Below are 26,053 nucleotides of genomic sequence, written 5' to 3'. Positions count from 1 at the left end.
GGTGGCACACTACAGTTTTTTTAGTCTCGGCCAATCGCGTACACAAGCAGGAGCGAACCAATGTCTGGAAACTGGTCACCTCGCAAATCTGAAAATAAACCAAGCACATTGCCAGAATGGTTGAGGCTGTGCCTTCTGAAAAATCAGTAACATTCAAATCAAATGAGTTGGGGCAAAATGTTTTAGTATTGATTATTTCAAATCAAAACATCAGAATTATGTGTGTTTCCGAGCCTTTTTAAGCCAGTTTCAACAACAAACTGCCACTTTCCTGCAGAAGCAAGGTGCCTGGAAACCATGTTTTTACATTGGTAACTTACCAAGTACTAAACAGCAATGGAGAAAATTGGGGGTCAAAGGATTAGATTTTTTGTAATAGTTCAATGTCCGTACGCCCTTTCAAATTTCCAACAGAAATACTGACCGGAGCCAGCATTACACCTGTTTTCGAATTGCATTAATTCTACTTCCTGTATGCAGCTATAGTTAAAATACCAATGTTTTGGTAACTTACAAACATCCAAGAAAAATCACCACAACTCAAACCTGACATTCATTATTATTAAGACACTCAAAATGGTGCTTACTTGAGCAATGTTCTCTTTATTTAGAAATTTGACCGGGGCCAATTCGCATTGGTGGCTAAAAAGTGTGGTGTGCAGCCTTAAGGGCAAGCAAAGTCTTAGAACTGCAAAATATGGACTTGTTTTCTTGAAATTTGGACAAAAACAAGCAAATATAATACATTTTTGACCAAGTCTGAAGGCTTGTTTGTTATTTATAAAGCGTTTAATCCGACCCCTGTTTTCCCTTTTTTTTCTATGCCATTTTCAGGGTCATTGTAGAAGTCATGGTAGTGAAAAGCTACCTCACAGAAACATATTGCAACAATTAAATGAAGTCTTAATCACATTGAGATGACAAATGGTAGTGCAGGTGACTTGGTCAGCCTTTAAATCATAACTTTATCAAAGAAGCAACACAAAAACACGCAGTTTTGGGCCAATAAATACTTGGCATTGCTTAGATTTTTACAGCTCTCACAACAAATGCACATGTTTTTGCTTAAAGTAATAAAAATATAAATAAATTGCATGCTTAGCATGATCTTGAAAGGCAAGTTAAGCATTTGTACCTTTAATCTGTTGTAAAAACACACCATTTAAGGCCCCTGTGAAGTAATCCCTTAAACAGGCCCATGCAAGGGAGACAACCCAATCATAGCATAAATAATTGGGGCTGACATATTGAGGAAATACCCCTGATATGACACTAATGATTGCCTAAAAATTGACATCTGAGATAAATATTAACCCATATTTCTTGGAAACAGAAAAAGTAAAACTTCTAGTAAGCTCAGATCATTGTTAAAAGGCATACAACAATGTGAGGCACTTGCAAGAGTCACTTCTTCACAATAACTTTTTATTTGCTTATATATATCATCAGTTGAATTGCGCACAATGGCGAAAAGTAAGTTGTGGCGCAGTTATAGATTAAACAAAGCACGCAGGACATTTCGGTATAGACCAGGAAACACATTCCGACAAACATGCCAACATTTACCTAGCCCACTGAAGATGTCGTTTTACCTTCAGTAACTGCAACGGAGTGTCTTTCCGCTGACAAGGCTGTTGACGTATTTTAGTTCTTCTCCAGGGACTATCTTGCCTTACAAGCAAACGACTAAAACCTGAAATAAATGACATTCCACACTGATTTCAATGCGAAAGCATGCACAATGTTAACATGGAAACAATGTTAACAAGATTGTTACCAGGCGATAGGTCCTTAACCGTACTAAATTCTGCCCAAACGGCCATTTTGAATCATTGCTTTGATTGGATTCTTATATTGTTTGCTATAATTTTTGACATTATATGAATATAAAGCCCTTCTTCACCACAGAGTAGTAAGTTGTCCATACCGGCTACAAATTGAGCACATTCTTCATACAGAACTGTTTGAGAATTGCAGAAACCAGTAAACATGATTCCGAATTACCTCCCTTGATTTACGAACAGTATTGGTCATACAATAGTGTTATGGGCAAACACTCTGTTAAAAAACAAAACCTTAGGAATATATAATTAAGCAAAAGCATGTTTCATGGGTGTTTGATCATTTTGGAAATTTGTCGTTTTACCTTAATTAAGGTGGCACACTACAGTTTTTTTAGTCTCGGCCAATCGCGTACACAAGCAGGAGCGAACCAATGTCTGGAAACTGGTCACCTCGCAAATCTGAAAATAAACCAAGCACATTGCCAGAATGGTTGAGGCTGTGCCTTCTGAAAAATCAGTAACATTCAAATCAAATGAGTTGGGGCAAAATGTTTTAGTATTGATTATTTCAAATCAAAACATCAGAATTATGTGTGTTTCCGAGCCTTTTTAAGCCAGTTTCAACAACAAACTGCCACTTTCCTGCAGAAGCAAGGTGCCTGGAAACCATGTTTTTACATTGGTAACTTACCAAGTACTAAACAGCAATGGAGAAAATTGGGGGTCAAAGGATTAGATTTTTTGTAATAGTTCAATGTCCGTACGCCCTTTCAAATTTCCAACAGAAATACTGACCGGAGCCAGCATTACACCTGTTTTCGAATTGCATTAATTCTACTTCCTGTATGCAGCTATAGTTAAAATACCAATGTTTTGGTAACTTACAAACATCCAAGAAAAATCACCACAACTCAAACCTGACATTCATTATTATTAAGACACTCAAAATGGTGCTTACTTGAGCAATGTTCTCTTTATTTAGAAATTTGACCGGGGCCAATTCGCATTGGTGGCTAAAAAGTGTGGTGTGCAGCCTTAAGGGCAAGCAAAGTCTTAGAACTGCAAAATATGGACTTGTTTTCTTGAAATTTGGACAAAAACAAGCAAATATAATACATTTTTGACCAAGTCTGAAGGCTTGTTTGTTATTTATAAAGCGTTTAATCCGACCCCTGTTTTCCCTTTTTTTTCTATGCCATTTTCAGGGTCATTGTAGAAGTCATGGTAGTGAAAAGCTACCTCACAGAAACATATTGCAACAATTAAATGAAGTCTTAATCACATTGAGATGACAAATGGTAGTGCAGGTGACTTGGTCAGCCTTTAAATCATAACTTTATCAAAGAAGCAACACAAAAACACGCAGTTTTGGGCCAATAAATACTTGGCATTGCTTAGATTTTTACAGCTCTCACAACAAATGCACATGTTTTTGCTTAAAGTAATAAAAATATAAATAAATTGCATGCTTAGCATGATCTTGAAAGGCAAGTTAAGCATTTGTACCTTTAATCTGTTGTAAAAACACACCATTTAAGGCCCCTGTGAAGTAATCCCTTAAACAGGCCCATGCAAGGGAGACAACCCAATCATAGCATAAATAATTGGGGCTGACATATTGAGGAAATACCCCTGATATGACACTAATGATTGCCTAAAAATTGACATCTGAGATAAATATTAACCCATATTTCTTGGAAACAGAAAAAGTAAAACTTCTAGTAAGCTCAGATCATTGTTAAAAGGCATACAACAATGTGAGGCACTTGCAAGAGTCACTTCTTCACAATAACTTTTTATTTGCTTATATATATCATCAGTTGAATTGCGCACAATGGCGAAAAGTAAGTTGTGGCGCAGTTATAGATTAAACAAAGCACGCAGGACATTTCGGTATAGACCAGGAAACACATTCCGACAAACATGCCAACATTTACCTAGCCCACTGAAGATGTCGTTTTACCTTCAGTAACTGCAACGGAGTGTCTTTCCGCTGACAAGGCTGTTGACGTATTTTAGTTCTTCTCCAGGGACTATCTTGCCTTACAAGCAAACGACTAAAACCTGAAATAAATGACATTCCACACTGATTTCAATGCGAAAGCATGCACAATGTTAACATGGAAACAATGTTAACAAGATTGTTACCAGGCGATAGGTCCTTAACCGTACTAAATTCTGCCCAAACGGCCATTTTGAATCATTGCTTTGATTGGATTCTTATATTGTTTGCTATAATTTTTGACATTATATGAATATAAAGCCCTTCTTCACCACAGAGTAGTAAGTTGTCCATACCGGCTACAAATTGAGCACATTCTTCATACAGAACTGTTTGAGAATTGCAGAAACCAGTAAACATGATTCCGAATTACCTCCCTTGATTTACGAACAGTATTGGTCATACAATAGTGTTATGGGCAAACACTCTGTTAAAAAACAAAACCTTAGGAATATATAATTAAGCAAAAGCATGTTTCATGGGTGTTTGATCATTTTGGAAATTTGTCGTTTTACCTTAATTAAGGGCAAGCAAAGTCTTAGAACTGCAAAATATGGACTTGTTTTCTTGAAATTTGGACAAAAACAAGCAAATATAATACATTTTTGACCAAGTCTGAAGGCTTGTTTGTTATTTATAAAGCGTTTAATCCGACCCCTGTTTTCCCTTTTTTTTCTATGCCATTTTCAGGGTCATTGTAGAAGTCATGGTAGTGAAAAGCTACCTCACAGAAACATATTGCAACAATTAAATGAAGTCTTAATCACATTGAGATGACAAATGGTAGTGCAGGTGACTTGGTCAGCCTTTAAATCATAACTTTATCAAAGAAGCAACACAAAAACACGCAGTTTTGGGCCAATAAATACTTGGCATTGCTTAGATTTTTACAGCTCTCACAACAAATGCACATGTTTTTGCTTAAAGTAATAAAAATATAAATAAATTGCATGCTTAGCATGATCTTGAAAGGCAAGTTAAGCATTTGTACCTTTAATCTGTTGTAAAAACACACCATTTAAGGCCCCTGTGAAGTAATCCCTTAAACAGGCCCATGCAAGGGAGACAACCCAATCATAGCATAAATAATTGGGGCTGACATATTGAGGAAATACCCCTGATATGACACTAATGATTGCCTAAAAATTGACATCTGAGATAAATATTAACCCATATTTCTTGGAAACAGAAAAAGTAAAACTTCTAGTAAGCTCAGATCATTGTTAAAAGGCATACAACAATGTGAGGCACTTGCAAGAGTCACTTCTTCACAATAACTTTTTATTTGCTTATATATATCATCAGTTGAATTGCGCACAATGGCGAAAAGTAAGTTGTGGCGCAGTTATAGATTAAACAAAGCACGCAGGACATTTCGGTATAGACCAGGAAACACATTCCGACAAACATGCCAACATTTACCTAGCCCACTGAAGATGTCGTTTTACCTTCAGTAACTGCAACGGAGTGTCTTTCCGCTGACAAGGCTGTTGACGTATTTTAGTTCTTCTCCAGGGACTATCTTGCCTTACAAGCAAACGACTAAAACCTGAAATAAATGACATTCCACACTGATTTCAATGCGAAAGCATGCACAATGTTAACATGGAAACAATGTTAACAAGATTGTTACCAGGCGATAGGTCCTTAACCGTACTAAATTCTGCCCAAACGGCCATTTTGAATCATTGCTTTGATTGGATTCTTATATTGTTTGCTATAATTTTTGACATTATATGAATATAAAGCCCTTCTTCACCACAGAGTAGTAAGTTGTCCATACCGGCTACAAATTGAGCACATTCTTCATACAGAACTGTTTGAGAATTGCAGAAACCAGTAAACATGATTCCGAATTACCTCCCTTGATTTACGAACAGTATTGGTCATACAATAGTGTTATGGGCAAACACTCTGTTAAAAAACAAAACCTTAGGAATATATAATTAAGCAAAAGCATGTTTCATGGGTGTTTGATCATTTTGGAAATTTGTCGTTTTACCTTAATTAAGGTGGCACACTACAGTTTTTTTAGTCTCGGCCAATCGCGTACACAAGCAGGAGCGAACCAATGTCTGGAAACTGGTCACCTCGCAAATCTGAAAATAAACCAAGCACATTGCCAGAATGGTTGAGGCTGTGCCTTCTGAAAAATCAGTAACATTCAAATCAAATGAGTTGGGGCAAAATGTTTTAGTATTGATTATTTCAAATCAAAACATCAGAATTATGTGTGTTTCCGAGCCTTTTTAAGCCAGTTTCAACAACAAACTGCCACTTTCCTGCAGAAGCAAGGTGCCTGGAAACCATGTTTTTACATTGGTAACTTACCAAGTACTAAACAGCAATGGAGAAAATTGGGGGTCAAAGGATTAGATTTTTTGTAATAGTTCAATGTCCGTACGCCCTTTCAAATTTCCAACAGAAATACTGACCGGAGCCAGCATTACACCTGTTTTCGAATTGCATTAATTCTACTTCCTGTATGCAGCTATAGTTAAAATACCAATGTTTTGGTAACTTACAAACATCCAAGAAAAATCACCACAACTCAAACCTGACATTCATTATTATTAAGACACTCAAAATGGTGCTTACTTGAGCAATGTTCTCTTTATTTAGAAATTTGACCGGGGCCAATTCGCATTGGTGGCTAAAAAGTGTGGTGTGCAGCCTTAAGGGCAAGCAAAGTCTTAGAACTGCAAAATATGGACTTGTTTTCTTGAAATTTGGACAAAAACAAGCAAATATAATACATTTTTGACCAAGTCTGAAGGCTTGTTTGTTATTTATAAAGCGTTTAATCCGACCCCTGTTTTCCCTTTTTTTTCTATGCCATTTTCAGGGTCATTGTAGAAGTCATGGTAGTGAAAAGCTACCTCACAGAAACATATTGCAACAATTAAATGAAGTCTTAATCACATTGAGATGACAAATGGTAGTGCAGGTGACTTGGTCAGCCTTTAAATCATAACTTTATCAAAGAAGCAACACAAAAACACGCAGTTTTGGGCCAATAAATACTTGGCATTGCTTAGATTTTTACAGCTCTCACAACAAATGCACATGTTTTTGCTTAAAGTAATAAAAATATAAATAAATTGCATGCTTAGCATGATCTTGAAAGGCAAGTTAAGCATTTGTACCTTTAATCTGTTGTAAAAACACACCATTTAAGGCCCCTGTGAAGTAATCCCTTAAACAGGCCCATGCAAGGGAGACAACCCAATCATAGCATAAATAATTGGGGCTGACATATTGAGGAAATACCCCTGATATGACACTAATGATTGCCTAAAAATTGACATCTGAGATAAATATTAACCCATATTTCTTGGAAACAGAAAAAGTAAAACTTCTAGTAAGCTCAGATCATTGTTAAAAGGCATACAACAATGTGAGGCACTTGCAAGAGTCACTTCTTCACAATAACTTTTTATTTGCTTATATATATCATCAGTTGAATTGCGCACAATGGCGAAAAGTAAGTTGTGGCGCAGTTATAGATTAAACAAAGCACGCAGGACATTTCGGTATAGACCAGGAAACACATTCCGACAAACATGCCAACATTTACCTAGCCCACTGAAGATGTCGTTTTACCTTCAGTAACTGCAACGGAGTGTCTTTCCGCTGACAAGGCTGTTGACGTATTTTAGTTCTTCTCCAGGGACTATCTTGCCTTACAAGCAAACGACTAAAACCTGAAATAAATGACATTCCACACTGATTTCAATGCGAAAGCATGCACAATGTTAACATGGAAACAATGTTAACAAGATTGTTACCAGGCGATAGGTCCTTAACCGTACTAAATTCTGCCCAAACGGCCATTTTGAATCATTGCTTTGATTGGATTCTTATATTGTTTGCTATAATTTTTGACATTATATGAATATAAAGCCCTTCTTCACCACAGAGTAGTAAGTTGTCCATACCGGCTACAAATTGAGCACATTCTTCATACAGAACTGTTTGAGAATTGCAGAAACCAGTAAACATGATTCCGAATTACCTCCCTTGATTTACGAACAGTATTGGTCATACAATAGTGTTATGGGCAAACACTCTGTTAAAAAACAAAACCTTAGGAATATATAATTAAGCAAAAGCATGTTTCATGGGTGTTTGATCATTTTGGAAATTTGTCGTTTTACCTTAATTAAGGTGGCACACTACAGTTTTTTTAGTCTCGGCCAATCGCGTACACAAGCAGGAGCGAACCAATGTCTGGAAACTGGTCACCTCGCAAATCTGAAAATAAACCAAGCACATTGCCAGAATGGTTGAGGCTGTGCCTTCTGAAAAATCAGTAACATTCAAATCAAATGAGTTGGGGCAAAATGTTTTAGTATTGATTATTTCAAATCAAAACATCAGAATTATGTGTGTTTCCGAGCCTTTTTAAGCCAGTTTCAACAACAAACTGCCACTTTCCTGCAGAAGCAAGGTGCCTGGAAACCATGTTTTTACATTGGTAACTTACCAAGTACTAAACAGCAATGGAGAAAATTGGGGGTCAAAGGATTAGATTTTTTGTAATAGTTCAATGTCCGTACGCCCTTTCAAATTTCCAACAGAAATACTGACCGGAGCCAGCATTACACCTGTTTTCGAATTGCATTAATTCTACTTCCTGTATGCAGCTATAGTTAAAATACCAATGTTTTGGTAACTTACAAACATCCAAGAAAAATCACCACAACTCAAACCTGACATTCATTATTATTAAGACACTCAAAATGGTGCTTACTTGAGCAATGTTCTCTTTATTTAGAAATTTGACCGGGGCCAATTCGCATTGGTGGCTAAAAAGTGTGGTGTGCAGCCTTAAGGGCAAGCAAAGTCTTAGAACTGCAAAATATGGACTTGTTTTCTTGAAATTTGGACAAAAACAAGCAAATATAATACATTTTTGACCAAGTCTGAAGGCTTGTTTGTTATTTATAAAGCGTTTAATCCGACCCCTGTTTTCCCTTTTTTTTCTATGCCATTTTCAGGGTCATTGTAGAAGTCATGGTAGTGAAAAGCTACCTCACAGAAACATATTGCAACAATTAAATGAAGTCTTAATCACATTGAGATGACAAATGGTAGTGCAGGTGACTTGGTCAGCCTTTAAATCATAACTTTATCAAAGAAGCAACACAAAAACACGCAGTTTTGGGCCAATAAATACTTGGCATTGCTTAGATTTTTACAGCTCTCACAACAAATGCACATGTTTTTGCTTAAAGTAATAAAAATATAAATAAATTGCATGCTTAGCATGATCTTGAAAGGCAAGTTAAGCATTTGTACCTTTAATCTGTTGTAAAAACACACCATTTAAGGCCCCTGTGAAGTAATCCCTTAAACAGGCCCATGCAAGGGAGACAACCCAATCATAGCATAAATAATTGGGGCTGACATATTGAGGAAATACCCCTGATATGACACTAATGATTGCCTAAAAATTGACATCTGAGATAAATATTAACCCATATTTCTTGGAAACAGAAAAAGTAAAACTTCTAGTAAGCTCAGATCATTGTTAAAAGGCATACAACAATGTGAGGCACTTGCAAGAGTCACTTCTTCACAATAACTTTTTATTTGCTTATATATATCATCAGTTGAATTGCGCACAATGGCGAAAAGTAAGTTGTGGCGCAGTTATAGATTAAACAAAGCACGCAGGACATTTCGGTATAGACCAGGAAACACATTCCGACAAACATGCCAACATTTACCTAGCCCACTGAAGATGTCGTTTTACCTTCAGTAACTGCAACGGAGTGTCTTTCCGCTGACAAGGCTGTTGACGTATTTTAGTTCTTCTCCAGGGACTATCTTGCCTTACAAGCAAACGACTAAAACCTGAAATAAATGACATTCCACACTGATTTCAATGCGAAAGCATGCACAATGTTAACATGGAAACAATGTTAACAAGATTGTTACCAGGCGATAGGTCCTTAACCGTACTAAATTCTGCCCAAACGGCCATTTTGAATCATTGCTTTGATTGGATTCTTATATTGTTTGCTATAATTTTTGACATTATATGAATATAAAGCCCTTCTTCACCACAGAGTAGTAAGTTGTCCATACCGGCTACAAATTGAGCACATTCTTCATACAGAACTGTTTGAGAATTGCAGAAACCAGTAAACATGATTCCGAATTACCTCCCTTGATTTACGAACAGTATTGGTCATACAATAGTGTTATGGGCAAACACTCTGTTAAAAAACAAAACCTTAGGAATATATAATTAAGCAAAAGCATGTTTCATGGGTGTTTGATCATTTTGGAAATTTGTCGTTTTACCTTAATTAAGGTGGCACACTACAGTTTTTTTAGTCTCGGCCAATCGCGTACACAAGCAGGAGCGAACCAATGTCTGGAAACTGGTCACCTCGCAAATCTGAAAATAAACCAAGCACATTGCCAGAATGGTTGAGGCTGTGCCTTCTGAAAAATCAGTAACATTCAAATCAAATGAGTTGGGGCAAAATGTTTTAGTATTGATTATTTCAAATCAAAACATCAGAATTATGTGTGTTTCCGAGCCTTTTTAAGCCAGTTTCAACAACAAACTGCCACTTTCCTGCAGAAGCAAGGTGCCTGGAAACCATGTTTTTACATTGGTAACTTACCAAGTACTAAACAGCAATGGAGAAAATTGGGGGTCAAAGGATTAGATTTTTTGTAATAGTTCAATGTCCGTACGCCCTTTCAAATTTCCAACAGAAATACTGACCGGAGCCAGCATTACACCTGTTTTCGAATTGCATTAATTCTACTTCCTGTATGCAGCTATAGTTAAAATACCAATGTTTTGGTAACTTACAAACATCCAAGAAAAATCACCACAACTCAAACCTGACATTCATTATTATTAAGACACTCAAAATGGTGCTTACTTGAGCAATGTTCTCTTTATTTAGAAATTTGACCGGGGCCAATTCGCATTGGTGGCTAAAAAGTGTGGTGTGCAGCCTTAAGGGCAAGCAAAGTCTTAGAACTGCAAAATATGGACTTGTTTTCTTGAAATTTGGACAAAAACAAGCAAATATAATACATTTTTGACCAAGTCTGAAGGCTTGTTTGTTATTTATAAAGCGTTTAATCCGACCCCTGTTTTCCCTTTTTTTTCTATGCCATTTTCAGGGTCATTGTAGAAGTCATGGTAGTGAAAAGCTACCTCACAGAAACATATTGCAACAATTAAATGAAGTCTTAATCACATTGAGATGACAAATGGTAGTGCAGGTGACTTGGTCAGCCTTTAAATCATAACTTTATCAAAGAAGCAACACAAAAACACGCAGTTTTGGGCCAATAAATACTTGGCATTGCTTAGATTTTTACAGCTCTCACAACAAATGCACATGTTTTTGCTTAAAGTAATAAAAATATAAATAAATTGCATGCTTAGCATGATCTTGAAAGGCAAGTTAAGCATTTGTACCTTTAATCTGTTGTAAAAACACACCATTTAAGGCCCCTGTGAAGTAATCCCTTAAACAGGCCCATGCAAGGGAGACAACCCAATCATAGCATAAATAATTGGGGCTGACATATTGAGGAAATACCCCTGATATGACACTAATGATTGCCTAAAAATTGACATCTGAGATAAATATTAACCCATATTTCTTGGAAACAGAAAAAGTAAAACTTCTAGTAAGCTCAGATCATTGTTAAAAGGCATACAACAATGTGAGGCACTTGCAAGAGTCACTTCTTCACAATAACTTTTTATTTGCTTATATATATCATCAGTTGAATTGCGCACAATGGCGAAAAGTAAGTTGTGGCGCAGTTATAGATTAAACAAAGCACGCAGGACATTTCGGTATAGACCAGGAAACACATTCCGACAAACATGCCAACATTTACCTAGCCCACTGAAGATGTCGTTTTACCTTCAGTAACTGCAACGGAGTGTCTTTCCGCTGACAAGGCTGTTGACGTATTTTAGTTCTTCTCCAGGGACTATCTTGCCTTACAAGCAAACGACTAAAACCTGAAATAAATGACATTCCACACTGATTTCAATGCGAAAGCATGCACAATGTTAACATGGAAACAATGTTAACAAGATTGTTACCAGGCGATAGGTCCTTAACCGTACTAAATTCTGCCCAAACGGCCATTTTGAATCATTGCTTTGATTGGATTCTTATATTGTTTGCTATAATTTTTGACATTATATGAATATAAAGCCCTTCTTCACCACAGAGTAGTAAGTTGTCCATACCGGCTACAAATTGAGCACATTCTTCATACAGAACTGTTTGAGAATTGCAGAAACCAGTAAACATGATTCCGAATTACCTCCCTTGATTTACGAACAGTATTGGTCATACAATAGTGTTATGGGCAAACACTCTGTTAAAAAACAAAACCTTAGGAATATATAATTAAGCAAAAGCATGTTTCATGGGTGTTTGATCATTTTGGAAATTTGTCGTTTTACCTTAATTAAGGTGGCACACTACAGTTTTTTTAGTCTCGGCCAATCGCGTACACAAGCAGGAGCGAACCAATGTCTGGAAACTGGTCACCTCGCAAATCTGAAAATAAACCAAGCACATTGCCAGAATGGTTGAGGCTGTGCCTTCTGAAAAATCAGTAACATTCAAATCAAATGAGTTGGGGCAAAATGTTTTAGTATTGATTATTTCAAATCAAAACATCAGAATTATGTGTGTTTCCGAGCCTTTTTAAGCCAGTTTCAACAACAAACTGCCACTTTCCTGCAGAAGCAAGGTGCCTGGAAACCATGTTTTTACATTGGTAACTTACCAAGTACTAAACAGCAATGGAGAAAATTGGGGGTCAAAGGATTAGATTTTTTGTAATAGTTCAATGTCCGTACGCCCTTTCAAATTTCCAACAGAAATACTGACCGGAGCCAGCATTACACCTGTTTTCGAATTGCATTAATTCTACTTCCTGTATGCAGCTATAGTTAAAATACCAATGTTTTGGTAACTTACAAACATCCAAGAAAAATCACCACAACTCAAACCTGACATTCATTATTATTAAGACACTCAAAATGGTGCTTACTTGAGCAATGTTCTCTTTATTTAGAAATTTGACCGGGGCCAATTCGCATTGGTGGCTAAAAAGTGTGGTGTGCAGCCTTAAGGGCAAGCAAAGTCTTAGAACTGCAAAATATGGACTTGTTTTCTTGAAATTTGGACAAAAACAAGCAAATATAATACATTTTTGACCAAGTCTGAAGGCTTGTTTGTTATTTATAAAGCGTTTAATCCGACCCCTGTTTTCCCTTTTTTTTCTATGCCATTTTCAGGGTCATTGTAGAAGTCATGGTAGTGAAAAGCTACCTCACAGAAACATATTGCAACAATTAAATGAAGTCTTAATCACATTGAGATGACAAATGGTAGTGCAGGTGACTTGGTCAGCCTTTAAATCATAACTTTATCAAAGAAGCAACACAAAAACACGCAGTTTTGGGCCAATAAATACTTGGCATTGCTTAGATTTTTACAGCTCTCACAACAAATGCACATGTTTTTGCTTAAAGTAATAAAAATATAAATAAATTGCATGCTTAGCATGATCTTGAAAGGCAAGTTAAGCATTTGTACCTTTAATCTGTTGTAAAAACACACCATTTAAGGCCCCTGTGAAGTAATCCCTTAAACAGGCCCATGCAAGGGAGACAACCCAATCATAGCATAAATAATTGGGGCTGACATATTGAGGAAATACCCCTGATATGACACTAATGATTGCCTAAAAATTGACATCTGAGATAAATATTAACCCATATTTCTTGGAAACAGAAAAAGTAAAACTTCTAGTAAGCTCAGATCATTGTTAAAAGGCATACAACAATGTGAGGCACTTGCAAGAGTCACTTCTTCACAATAACTTTTTATTTGCTTATATATATCATCAGTTGAATTGCGCACAATGGCGAAAAGTAAGTTGTGGCGCAGTTATAGATTAAACAAAGCACGCAGGACATTTCGGTATAGACCAGGAAACACATTCCGACAAACATGCCAACATTTACCTAGCCCACTGAAGATGTCGTTTTACCTTCAGTAACTGCAACGGAGTGTCTTTCCGCTGACAAGGCTGTTGACGTATTTTAGTTCTTCTCCAGGGACTATCTTGCCTTACAAGCAAACGACTAAAACCTGAAATAAATGACATTCCACACTGATTTCAATGCGAAAGCATGCACAATGTTAACATGGAAACAATGTTAACAAGATTGTTACCAGGCGATAGGTCCTTAACCGTACTAAATTCTGCCCAAACGGCCATTTTGAATCATTGCTTTGATTGGATTCTTATATTGTTTGCTATAATTTTTGACATTATATGAATATAAAGCCCTTCTTCACCACAGAGTAGTAAGTTGTCCATACCGGCTACAAATTGAGCACATTCTTCATACAGAACTGTTTGAGAATTGCAGAAACCAGTAAACATGATTCCGAATTACCTCCCTTGATTTACGAACAGTATTGGTCATACAATAGTGTTATGGGCAAACACTCTGTTAAAAAACAAAACCTTAGGAATATATAATTAAGCAAAAGCATGTTTCATGGGTGTTTGATCATTTTGGAAATTTGTCGTTTTACCTTAATTAAGGTGGCACACTACAGTTTTTTTAGTCTCGGCCAATCGCGTACACAAGCAGGAGCGAACCAATGTCTGGAAACTGGTCACCTCGCAAATCTGAAAATAAACCAAGCACATTGCCAGAATGGTTGAGGCTGTGCCTTCTGAAAAATCAGTAACATTCAAATCAAATGAGTTGGGGCAAAATGTTTTAGTATTGATTATTTCAAATCAAAACATCAGAATTATGTGTGTTTCCGAGCCTTTTTAAGCCAGTTTCAACAACAAACTGCCACTTTCCTGCAGAAGCAAGGTGCCTGGAAACCATGTTTTTACATTGGTAACTTACCAAGTACTAAACAGCAATGGAGAAAATTGGGGGTCAAAGGATTAGATTTTTTGTAATAGTTCAATGTCCGTACGCCCTTTCAAATTTCCAACAGAAATACTGACCGGAGCCAGCATTACACCTGTTTTCGAATTGCATTAATTCTACTTCCTGTATGCAGCTATAGTTAAAATACCAATGTTTTGGTAACTTACAAACATCCAAGAAAAATCACCACAACTCAAACCTGACATTCATTATTATTAAGACACTCAAAATGGTGCTTACTTGAGCAATGTTCTCTTTATTTAGAAATTTGACCGGGGCCAATTCGCATTGGTGGCTAAAAAGTGTGGTGTGCAGCCTTAAGGGCAAGCAAAGTCTTAGAACTGCAAAATATGGACTTGTTTTCTTGAAATTTGGACAAAAACAAGCAAATATAATACATTTTTGACCAAGTCTGAAGGCTTGTTTGTTATTTATAAAGCGTTTAATCCGACCCCTGTTTTCCCTTTTTTTTCTATGCCATTTTCAGGGTCATTGTAGAAGTCATGGTAGTGAAAAGCTACCTCACAGAAACATATTGCAACAATTAAATGAAGTCTTAATCACATTGAGATGACAAATGGTAGTGCAGGTGACTTGGTCAGCCTTTAAATCATAACTTTATCAAAGAAGCAACACAAAAACACGCAGTTTTGGGCCAATAAATACTTGGCATTGCTTAGATTTTTACAGCTCTCACAACAAATGCACATGTTTTTGCTTAAAGTAATAAAAATATAAATAAATTGCATGCTTAGCATGATCTTGAAAGGCAAGTTAAGCATTTGTACCTTTAATCTGTTGTAAAAACACACCATTTAAGGCCCCTGTGAAGTAATCCCTTAAACAGGCCCATGCAAGGGAGACAACCCAATCATAGCATAAATAATTGGGGCTGACATATTGAGGAAATACCCCTGATATGACACTAATGATTGCCTAAAAATTGACATCTGAGATAAATATTAACCCATATTTCTTGGAAACAGAAAAAGTAAAACTTCTAGTAAGCTCAGATCATTGTTAAAAGGCATACAACAATGTGAGGCACTTGCAAGAGTCACTTCTTCACAATAACTTTTTATTTGCTTATATATATCATCAGTTGAATTGCGCACAATGGCGAAAAGTAAGTTGTGGCGCAGTTATAGATTAAACAAAGCACGCAGGACATTTCGGTATAGACCAGGAAACACATTCCGACAAACATGCCAACATTTACCTAGCCCACTGAAGATGTCGTTTTACCTTCAGTAACTGCAACGGAGTGTCTTTCCGCTGACAAGGCTGTTGACGTATTTTAGTTCTTCTCCAGGGACTATCTTGCCTTACAAGCAAACGACTAAAACCTGAAATAAATGACATTCCACACTGATTTCAATGCGAAAGCATGCACAATGTTAACATGGAAACAATGTTAACAAGATTGTTACCAGGCGATAGGTCCTTAACCGTACTAAATTCTGCCCAAACGGCCATTTTGAATCATTGCTTTGATTGGATTCTTATATTGTTTGCTATAATTTTTGACATTATATGAATATAAAGCCCTTCTTCACCACAGAGTAGTAAGTTGTCCATACCGGCTACAAATTGAGCACATTCTTCATACAGAACTGTTTGAGAATTGCAGAAACCAGTAAACATGATTCCGAATTACCTCCCTTGATTTACGAACAGTATTGGTCATACAATAGTGTTATGGGCAAACACTCTGTTAAAAAACAAAACCTTAGGAATATATAATTAAGCAAAAGCATGTTTCATGGGTGTTTGATCATTTTGGAAATTTGTCGTTTTACCTTAATTAAGGTGGCACACTACAGTTTTTTTAGTCTCGGCCAATCGCGTACACAAGCAGGAGCGAACCAATGTCTGGAAACTGGTCACCTCGCAAATCTGAAAATAAACCAAGCACATTGCCAGAATGGTTGAGGCTGTGCCTTCTGAAAAATCAGTAACATTCAAATCAAATGAGTTGGGGCAAAATGTTTTAGTATTGATTATTTCAAATCAAAACATCAGAATTATGTGTGTTTCCGAGCCTTTTTAAGCCAGTTTCAACAACAAACTGCCACTTTCCTGCAGAAGCAAGGTGCCTGGAAACCATGTTTTTACATTGGTAACTTACCAAGTACTAAACAGCAATGGAGAAAATTGGGGGTCAAAGGATTAGATTTTTTGTAATAGTTCAATGTCCGTACGCCCTTTCAAATTTCCAACAGAAATACTGACCGGAGCCAGCATTACACCTGTTTTCGAATTGCATTAATTCTACTTCCTGTATGCAGCTATAGTTAAAATACCAATGTTTTGGTAACTTACAAACATCCAAGAAAAATCACCACAACTCAAACCTGACATTCATTATTATTAAGACACTCAAAATGGTGCTTACTTGAGCAATGTTCTCTTTATTTAGAAATTTGACCGGGGCCAATTCGCATTGGTGGCTAAAAAGTGTGGTGTGCAGCCTTAAGGGCAAGCAAAGTCTTAGAACTGCAAAATATGGACTTGTTTTCTTGAAATTTGGACAAAAACAAGCAAATATAATACATTTTTGACCAAGTCTGAAGGCTTGTTTGTTATTTATAAAGCGTTTAATCCGACCCCTGTTTTCCCTTTTTTTTCTATGCCATTTTCAGGGTCATTGTAGAAGTCATGGTAGTGAAAAGCTACCTCACAGAAACATATTGCAACAATTAAATGAAGTCTTAATCACATTGAGATGACAAATGGTAGTGCAGGTGACTTGGTCAGCCTTTAAATCATAACTTTATCAAAGAAGCAACACAAAAACACGCAGTTTTGGGCCAATAAATACTTGGCATTGCTTAGATTTTTACAGCTCTCACAACAAATGCACATGTTTTTGCTTAAAGTAATAAAAATATAAATAAATTGCATGCTTAGCATGATCTTGAAAGGCAAGTTAAGCATTTGTACCTTTAATCTGTTGTAAAAACACACCATTTAAGGCCCCTGTGAAGTAATCCCTTAAACAGGCCCATGCAAGGGAGACAACCCAATCATAGCATAAATAATTGGGGCTGACATATTGAGGAAATACCCCTGATATGACACTAATGATTGCCTAAAAATTGACATCTGAGATAAATATTAACCCATATTTCTTGGAAACAGAAAAAGTAAAACTTCTAGTAAGCTCAGATCATTGTTAAAAGGCATACAACAATGTGAGGCACTTGCAAGAGTCACTTCTTCACAATAACTTTTTATTTGCTTATATATATCATCAGTTGAATTGCGCACAATGGCGAAAAGTAAGTTGTGGCGCAGTTATAGATTAAACAAAGCACGCAGGACATTTCGGTATAGACCAGGAAACACATTCCGACAAACATGCCAACATTTACCTAGCCCACTGAAGATGTCGTTTTACCTTCAGTAACTGCAACGGAGTGTCTTTCCGCTGACAAGGCTGTTGACGTATTTTAGTTCTTCTCCAGGGACTATCTTGCCTTACAAGCAAACGACTAAAACCTGAAATAAATGACATTCCACACTGATTTCAATGCGAAAGCATGCACAATGTTAACATGGAAACAATGTTAACAAGATTGTTACCAGGCGATAGGTCCTTAACCGTACTAAATTCTGCCCAAACGGCCATTTTGAATCATTGCTTTGATTGGATTCTTATATTGTTTGCTATAATTTTTGACATTATATGAATATAAAGCCCTTCTTCACCACAGAGTAGTAAGTTGTCCATACCGGCTACAAATTGAGCACATTCTTCATACAGAACTGTTTGAGAATTGCAGAAACCAGTAAACATGATTCCGAATTACCTCCCTTGATTTACGAACAGTATTGGTCATACAATAGTGTTATGGGCAAACACTCTGTTAAAAAACAAAACCTTAGGAATATATAATTAAGCAAAAGCATGTTTCATGGGTGTTTGATCATTTTGGAAATTTGTCGTTTTACCTTAATTAAGGTGGCACACTACAGTTTTTTTAGTCTCGGCCAATCGCGTACACAAGCAGGAGCGAACCAATGTCTGGAAACTGGTCACCTCGCAAATCTGAAAATAAACCAAGCACATTGCCAGAATGGTTGAGGCTGTGCCTTCTGAAAAATCAGTAACATTCAAATCAAATGAGTTGGGGCAAAATGTTTTAGTATTGATTATTTCAAATCAAAACATCAGAATTATGTGTGTTTCCGAGCCTTTTTAAGCCAGTTTCAACAACAAACTGCCACTTTCCTGCAGAAGCAAGGTGCCTGGAAACCATGTTTTTACATTGGTAACTTACCAAGTACTAAACAGCAATGGAGAAAATTGGGGGTCAAAGGATTAGATTTTTTGTAATAGTTCAATGTCCGTACGCCCTTTCAAATTTCCAACAGAAATACTGACCGGAGCCAGCATTACACCTGTTTTCGAATTGCATTAATTCTACTTCCTGTATGCAGCTATAGTTAAAATACCAATGTTTTGGTAACTTACAAACATCCAAGAAAAATCACCACAACTCAAACCTGACATTCATTATTATTAAGACACTCAAAATGGTGCTTACTTGAGCAATGTTCTCTTTATTTAGAAATTTGACCGGGGCCAATTCGCATTGGTGGCTAAAAAGTGTGGTGTGCAGCCTTAAGGGCAAGCAAAGTCTTAGAACTGCAAAATATGGACTTGTTTTCTTGAAATTTGGACAAAAACAAGCAAATATAATACATTTTTGACCAAGTCTGAAGGCTTGTTTGTTATTTATAAAGCGTTTAATCCGACCCCTGTTTTCCCTTTTTTTTCTATGCCATTTTCAGGGTCATTGTAGAAGTCATGGTAGTGAAAAGCTACCTCACAGAAACATATTGCAACAATTAAATGAAGTCTTAATCACATTGAGATGACAAATGGTAGTGCAGGTGACTTGGTCAGCCTTTAAATCATAACTTTATCAAAGAAGCAACACAAAAACACGCAGTTTTGGGCCAATAAATACTTGGCATTGCTTAGATTTTTACAGCTCTCACAACAAATGCACATGTTTTTGCTTAAAGTAATAAAAATATAAATAAATTGCATGCTTAGCATGATCTTGAAAGGCAAGTTAAGCATTTGTACCTTTAATCTGTTGTAAAAACACACCATTTAAGGCCCCTGTGAAGTAATCCCTTAAACAGGCCCATGCAAGGGAGACAACCCAATCATAGCATAAATAATTGGGGCTGACATATTGAGGAAATACCCCTGATATGACACTAATGATTGCCTAAAAATTGACATCTGAGATAAATATTAACCCATATTTCTTGGAAACAGAAAAAGTAAAACTTCTAGTAAGCTCAGATCATTGTTAAAAGGCATACAACAATGTGAGGCACTTGCAAGAGTCACTTCTTCACAATAACTTTTTATTTGCTTATAATATCATCAGTTGAATTGCGCACAATGGCGAAAAGTAAGTTATGGCGCAGTTATAGATTAAACAAAGCACGCAGGACATTTCGGTATAGACCAGGAAACACATTCCGACAAACATGCCAACATTTACCTAGCCCACTGAAGATGTCGTTTTACCTTCAGTAACTGCAACGGAGTGTCTTTCCGCTGACAAGGCTGTTGACGTATTTTAGTTCTTCTCCAGGGACTATCTTGCCTTACAAGCAAACGACTAAAACCTGAAATAAATGACATTCCACACTGATTTCAATGCGAAAGCATGCACAATGTTAACATGGAAACAATGTTAACAAGATTGTTACCAGGCGATAGGTCCTTAACCGTACTAAATTCTGCCCAAACGGCCATTTTGAATCATTGCTTTGATTGGATTCTTATATTGTTTGCTATAATTTTTGACATTATATGAATATAAAGCCCTTCTTCACCACAGAGTAGTAAGTTGTCCATACCGGCTACAAATTGAACACATTCTTCATACAGAACTGTTTGAGAATTGCAGAAACCAGTAAACATGATTCCGAATTACCTCCCTTGATTTACGAACAGTATTGGTCATACAATAGTGTTATGGGCAAACACTCTGTTAAAAAACAAAACCTTAGGAATATATAATTAAGCAAAAGCATGTTTCATGGGTGTTTGATCATTTTGGAAATTTGTCGTTTTACCTTAAGGTGGCACACTACAGTTTTTTTAGTCTCGGCCAATCGCGTACACAAGCAGGAGCGAACCAATGTCTGGAAACTGGTCACCTCGCAAATCTGAAAATAAACCAAGCACATTGCCAGAATGGTTGAGGCTGTGCCTTCTGAAAAATCAGTAACATTCAAATCAAATGAGTTGGGGCAAAATGTTTTAGTATTGATTATTTCAAATCAAAACATCAGAATTATGTGTGTTTCCGAGCCTTTTTAAGCCAGTTTCAACAACAAACTGCCACTTTCCTGCAGAAGCAAGGTGCCTGGAAACCATGTTTTTACATTGGTAACTTACCAAGTACTAAACAGCAATGGAGAAAATTGGGGGTCAAAGGATTAGATTTTTTGTAATAGTTCAATGTCCGTACGCCCTTTCAAATTTCCAACAGAAATACTGACCGGAGCCAGCATTACACCTGTTTTCGAATTGCATTAATTCTACTTCCTGTATGCAGCTATAGTTAAAATACCAATGTTTTGGTAACTTACAAACATCCAAGAAAAATCACCACAACTCAAACCTGACATTCATTATTATTAAGACACTCAAAATGGTGCTTACTTGAGCAATGTTCTCTTTATTTAGAAATTTGACCGGGGCCAATTCGCATTGGTGGCTAAAAAGTGTGGTGTGCAGCCTTAAGGGCAAGCAAAGTCTTAGAACTGCAAAATATGGACTTGTTTTCTTGAAATTTGGACAAAAACAAGCAAATATAATACATTTTTGACCAAGTCTGAAGGCTTGTTTGTTATTTATAAAGCGTTTAATCCGACCCCTGTTTTCCCTTTTTTTTCTATGCCATTTTCAGGGTCATTGTAGAAGTCATGGTAGTGAAAAGCTACCTCACAGAAACATATTGCAACAATTAAATGAAGTCTTAATCACATTGAGATGACAAATGGTAGTGCAGGTGACTTGGTCAGCCTTTAAATCATAACTTTATCAAAGAAGCAACACAAAAACACGCAGTTTTGGGCCAATAAATACTTGGCAGTTGCTTAGATTTTTACAGCTCTCACAACAAATGCACATGTTTTTGCTTAAAGTAATAAAAATATAAATAAATTGCATGCTTAGCATGATCTTGAAAGGCAAGTTAAGCATTTGTACCTTTAATCTGTTGTAAAAACACACCATTTAAGGCCCCTGTGAAGTAATCCCTTAAACAGGCCCATGCAAGGGAGATAACCCAATCATAGCATAAATAATTGGGGCTGACATATTGAGGAAATACCCCTGATATGACACTAATGATTGCCTAAAAATTGACATCTGAGATAAATATTAATCCATATTTCTTGGAAACAGAAAAAGTAAAACTTCTAGTAAGCTCAGATCATTGTTAAAAGGCATACAACAATGTGAGGCACTTGCAAGAGTCACTTCTTCACAATAACTTTTTATTTGCTTATAATATATCATCAGTTGAATTGCGCACAATGGCGAAAAGTAAGTTATGGCGCAGTTATAGATTAAACAAAGCACGCAGGACATTTCGGTATAGACCAGGAAACACATTCCGACAAACATGCCAACATTTACCTAGCCCACTGAAGATGTCGTTTTACCTTCAGTAACTGCAACGGAGTGTCTTTCCGCTGACAAGGCTGTTGACGTATTTTAGTTCTTCTCCAGGGACTATCTTGCCTTACAAGCAAACGACTAAAACCTGAAATAAATGACATTCCACACTGATTTCAATGCGAAAGCATGCACAATGTTAACATGGAAACAATGTTAACAAGATTGTTACCAGGCCATAGGTCCTTAACCGTACTAAATTCTGCCCAAACGGCCATTTTGAATCATTGCTTTTGATTGGATTCTTATATTGTTTGCTATAATTTTTGACATTATATGAATATAAAGCCCTTCTTCACCACAGAGTAGTAAGTTGTCCATACCGGCTACAATTGAACACATTCTTCATACAGAACTGTTTGAGAATTGCAGAAACCAGTAAACATGATTCCGAATTACCTCCCTTGATTTACGAACAGTATTGGTCATACAATAGTGTTATGGGCAAACACTCTGTTAAAAAACAAAACCTTAGGAATATATAATTAAGCAAAAGCATGTTTCATGGGTGTTTGATCATTTTGGAAATTTGTCGTTTTACCTTAAGGTGGCACACTACAGTTTTTTTAGTCTCGGCCAATCGCGTACACAAGCAAGGAGCGAACCAATGTCTGGAAACTGGTCACCTCGCAAATCTGAAAATAAACCAAGCACATTGCCAGAATGGTTGAGGCTGTGCCTTCTGAAAAATCAGTAACATTCAAATCAAATGAGTTGGGGCAAAATGTTTTAGTATTGATTATTTCAAATCAAAACATCAGAATTCTGTGTGTTTCCGAGCCTTTTTAAGCCAGTTTCAACAACAAACTGCCACTTTCCTGCAGAAGCAAGGTGCCTGGAAACCATGTTTTTACATTGGTAACTTACCAAGTACTAAACAGCAATGGAGAAAATTGGGGGTCAAAGGATTAGATTTTTTGTAAAGTTCAATGTCCGTACGCCCTTTCAAATTTCCAACAGAAATACTGACCGGAGCCAGCATTACACCTGTTTTCGAATTGCATTAATTCTACTTCCTGTATGCAGCTATAGTTAAAATACCAATGTTTTGGTAACTTACAAACATCCAAGAAAAATCACCACAACTCAAACCTGACATTCATTATTATTAGACACTCAAAATGGTGCTTACTTGAGCAATGTTCTCTTTATTTAGAAATTTGACCGGGGCCAATTCGCATTGGTGGCTAAAAAGTGTGGTGTGCAGCCTTAAGGGCCAGCAAAGTCTTAGAACTGCAGAATATGGACTTGTTTTCTTGAAATTTGGACAAAAACAAGCAAATATAATACATTCTTGACCAAGTCTGAAGGCTTGTTTGTTATTTATAAAGCGTTTAATCCGACCCCTGTTTTCCCTATTTTTTCTATGCCATTTTCAGGGTCATTGTAGAAGTCATGGTAGTGAAAAGCTACCTCACAGAAACATATTGCAACAATTAAATGAAGTCTTAATCACATTGAGATGACAAATGGTAGTGCAGGTGACTTGGTCAGCCTTTAAATAATAACTTTATCAAAGAAGCAACACAAAAACACACAGTTTTGAGCCAATAAATACTTGGCGTTGCTTAGATTTTTACAGCTCTCACAACAAATGCACATGTTTTTGCTTAAAGTAATAAAAATATAAATAAATTGCATGCTTAGCATGATCTTGAAAGGCAAGTTAAGCATTTGTACCTTAAATCTGTTGTAAAAACACAACATTTAAGGCCCCTGTGTAGTAATCCCTTAAACAGGCCCATGCAAGGGAGATAACCCAATCACAGCATAAATAATTGGGGCTGACATATTGAGGAAATACCCCTGATATGACACTAATGATTGCCAAAAAATTGACATCTGAGATAAATATAAATCCATATTTCTTAGAAACAGAAAAAGTAAAACTTCTAGTAAGCTCAGATCATTGTTAAAAGGCATACAACAATGTGAGGCACTTGCAAGAGTCACTTCTTCACAATAACTTTTTATTTGCTTATAAATAACATCAGTTGAATTGCGCATAATGGCGAAAAGTAAGTTATGGCGCTGTTATAGATTAAACAAAGCACGCAGGACATTTTGGTATAGACCAGGAAACACATTCCGACAAACATGCCAACATTTACCTAGCCCACTGAAGATGTCGTTTTACCTTCAGTAACTGCAACGGAGTGTCTTTCCGCTGACAAGGCTGTTGACGTACTTTAGTTCTTCTCCAGGGACTATCTTGCCTTACAAGCCAATGACTAAAACCTGAAATAAACAACATTCCACACTGATTTCAATGCGAAAGCATGCACATTGTTAACATGGAAACAATGTTAACAAGATTGTTACCAGGCCATAGGTCCTTAACAGTACTAAATTCTGCCCAAACGGCCATTTTGAATCATCGTTTTGACTGGATTCTTATATTGTTTGCTATAATTTTTGACATTATATGAAAATAAAGCCCTTCTTCACCACAGAGTAGTAAGTTGTCCATCCCGGCTACATATTGAACACATTCTTCATACAGAACTGTTTGAGAATTGCAGAAACCAGTAAACATGATTCCGAATTACCTCCCTTGATTTACGAACAGTATGGTCATACAATAGTGTTAAGGGCAAACACTCTGTTAAAAAACAAAACCTTAGGAATATATAAGTTAGCAAAAGCATGTTTCATGGGTGTTTGATCATTTTGGAAATTTGTCGTTTTACCTTAAGGTGGCACACTACAGTTTTTTTAGTCTCGGCCAATCTCGTACACAAGCAGGAGCGAACCAATGTCTGGAAACTGGTCACCTCGCAAATCTGAAAATAAACCAAGCACATTTCCAGAATGGTTGAGGCTGTGCCTTCTGAAAAATCAGTAACATTCAAATCAAATGAGTTGGGGCAAAATGTTTTAGTATTGATGATTTCAAATCAAAACATGAGAATTCTGTGTGTTTCCGAGCCTTTTTAAGCCAGTTTCAACAACAAACTGCCACTTTCCTGCAGAAGCAAGGTGCCTGGAAACCATGTTTTTACATTGGTAACTTACCAAGTACTAAACAGCAATGGAGAAAATTGGGGGTCAAAGGATTAGATTTTTTGTAAAAGTTCAATGTCTGTACGCCCTTTCAAATTTCCAACAGAAATACTGACCGGAGCCAGCATTACACCTGTTTTCGAATTGCATTAATTCTACTTCCTGTATGCAGCTATAGTTAAAATACCAATGTTTTGGTAACTTACAAACATCCAAAAAAAAATCACCACAACTCAAACCTGACATTCATTATTATGAATTCGCATTGGTGGCTAAAAAGTGTGGTGTGCAGCCTATGAGCTTGGATATGAAAGGCTACACAACACCAACATCAATTGCAAAATACACATGCACCAATTACATTACCAAGGTTGTAAAAAATGTTATATGATACCAAATATTTGTATACATATATTTATGTGTGTGTGTGTGTGTGTGTGTGTGTGTGTGTGTGTGTGTGTGTGTGTGTGTGTGTGTGTGTGTGTGCGTGCGTGCGTGCGTGCGTGCGTGCGTGCGTGCGTGCGTGCGTGTGTGTGTGTGTATAACAAATGTTATTTTGTAAACTG

General features: G+C 36.7%; 1 long non-coding RNA gene across 26 annotated transcripts in view; it reads right to left on the bottom strand.

Annotated features, from left to right (window-relative positions):
* Window positions 1–25,688, bottom strand: part of LOC127880840 (uncharacterized) — a 31,442-nt gene extending 5,754 nt beyond the window's left edge. For 3 of the 26 annotated variants that reach the window (XR_008049780.1, XR_008049779.1, XR_008049778.1), the window contains exons 1-4: window positions 25,175–25,688; window positions 24,596–24,722; window positions 22,472–22,572; window positions 20,873–20,965 (exon numbers count right to left, since the gene is read on the bottom strand). This is a non-coding gene — a long non-coding RNA (uncharacterized LOC127880840). Of the gene's footprint in view, window positions 1–125; window positions 1,694–2,280; window positions 3,849–3,877; window positions 5,336–5,922; window positions 7,491–8,077; window positions 9,646–10,232; window positions 11,801–12,387; window positions 13,956–14,542; window positions 16,111–16,697; window positions 18,266–20,204; window positions 20,420–20,872; window positions 20,966–22,471; window positions 22,573–24,595; window positions 24,723–25,174 lie in introns of those variants that run through there. The other 23 variants (XR_008049768.1, XR_008049767.1, XR_008049764.1 and 20 more) reach the window with 21 other exon arrangements.
* Between the last annotated feature and the right edge of the window lie 365 nt (window positions 25,689–26,053).

Source organism: Dreissena polymorpha, chromosome 5 (genome assembly GCF_020536995.1).
Source record: "Dreissena polymorpha isolate Duluth1 chromosome 5, UMN_Dpol_1.0, whole genome shotgun sequence".
Taxonomy (NCBI): domain Eukaryota; kingdom Metazoa; phylum Mollusca; class Bivalvia; order Myida; family Dreissenidae; genus Dreissena; species Dreissena polymorpha.
Note: the sequence above shows the minus strand (reverse complement) of the source record. Positions and strands in the feature narration are given on the sequence as shown.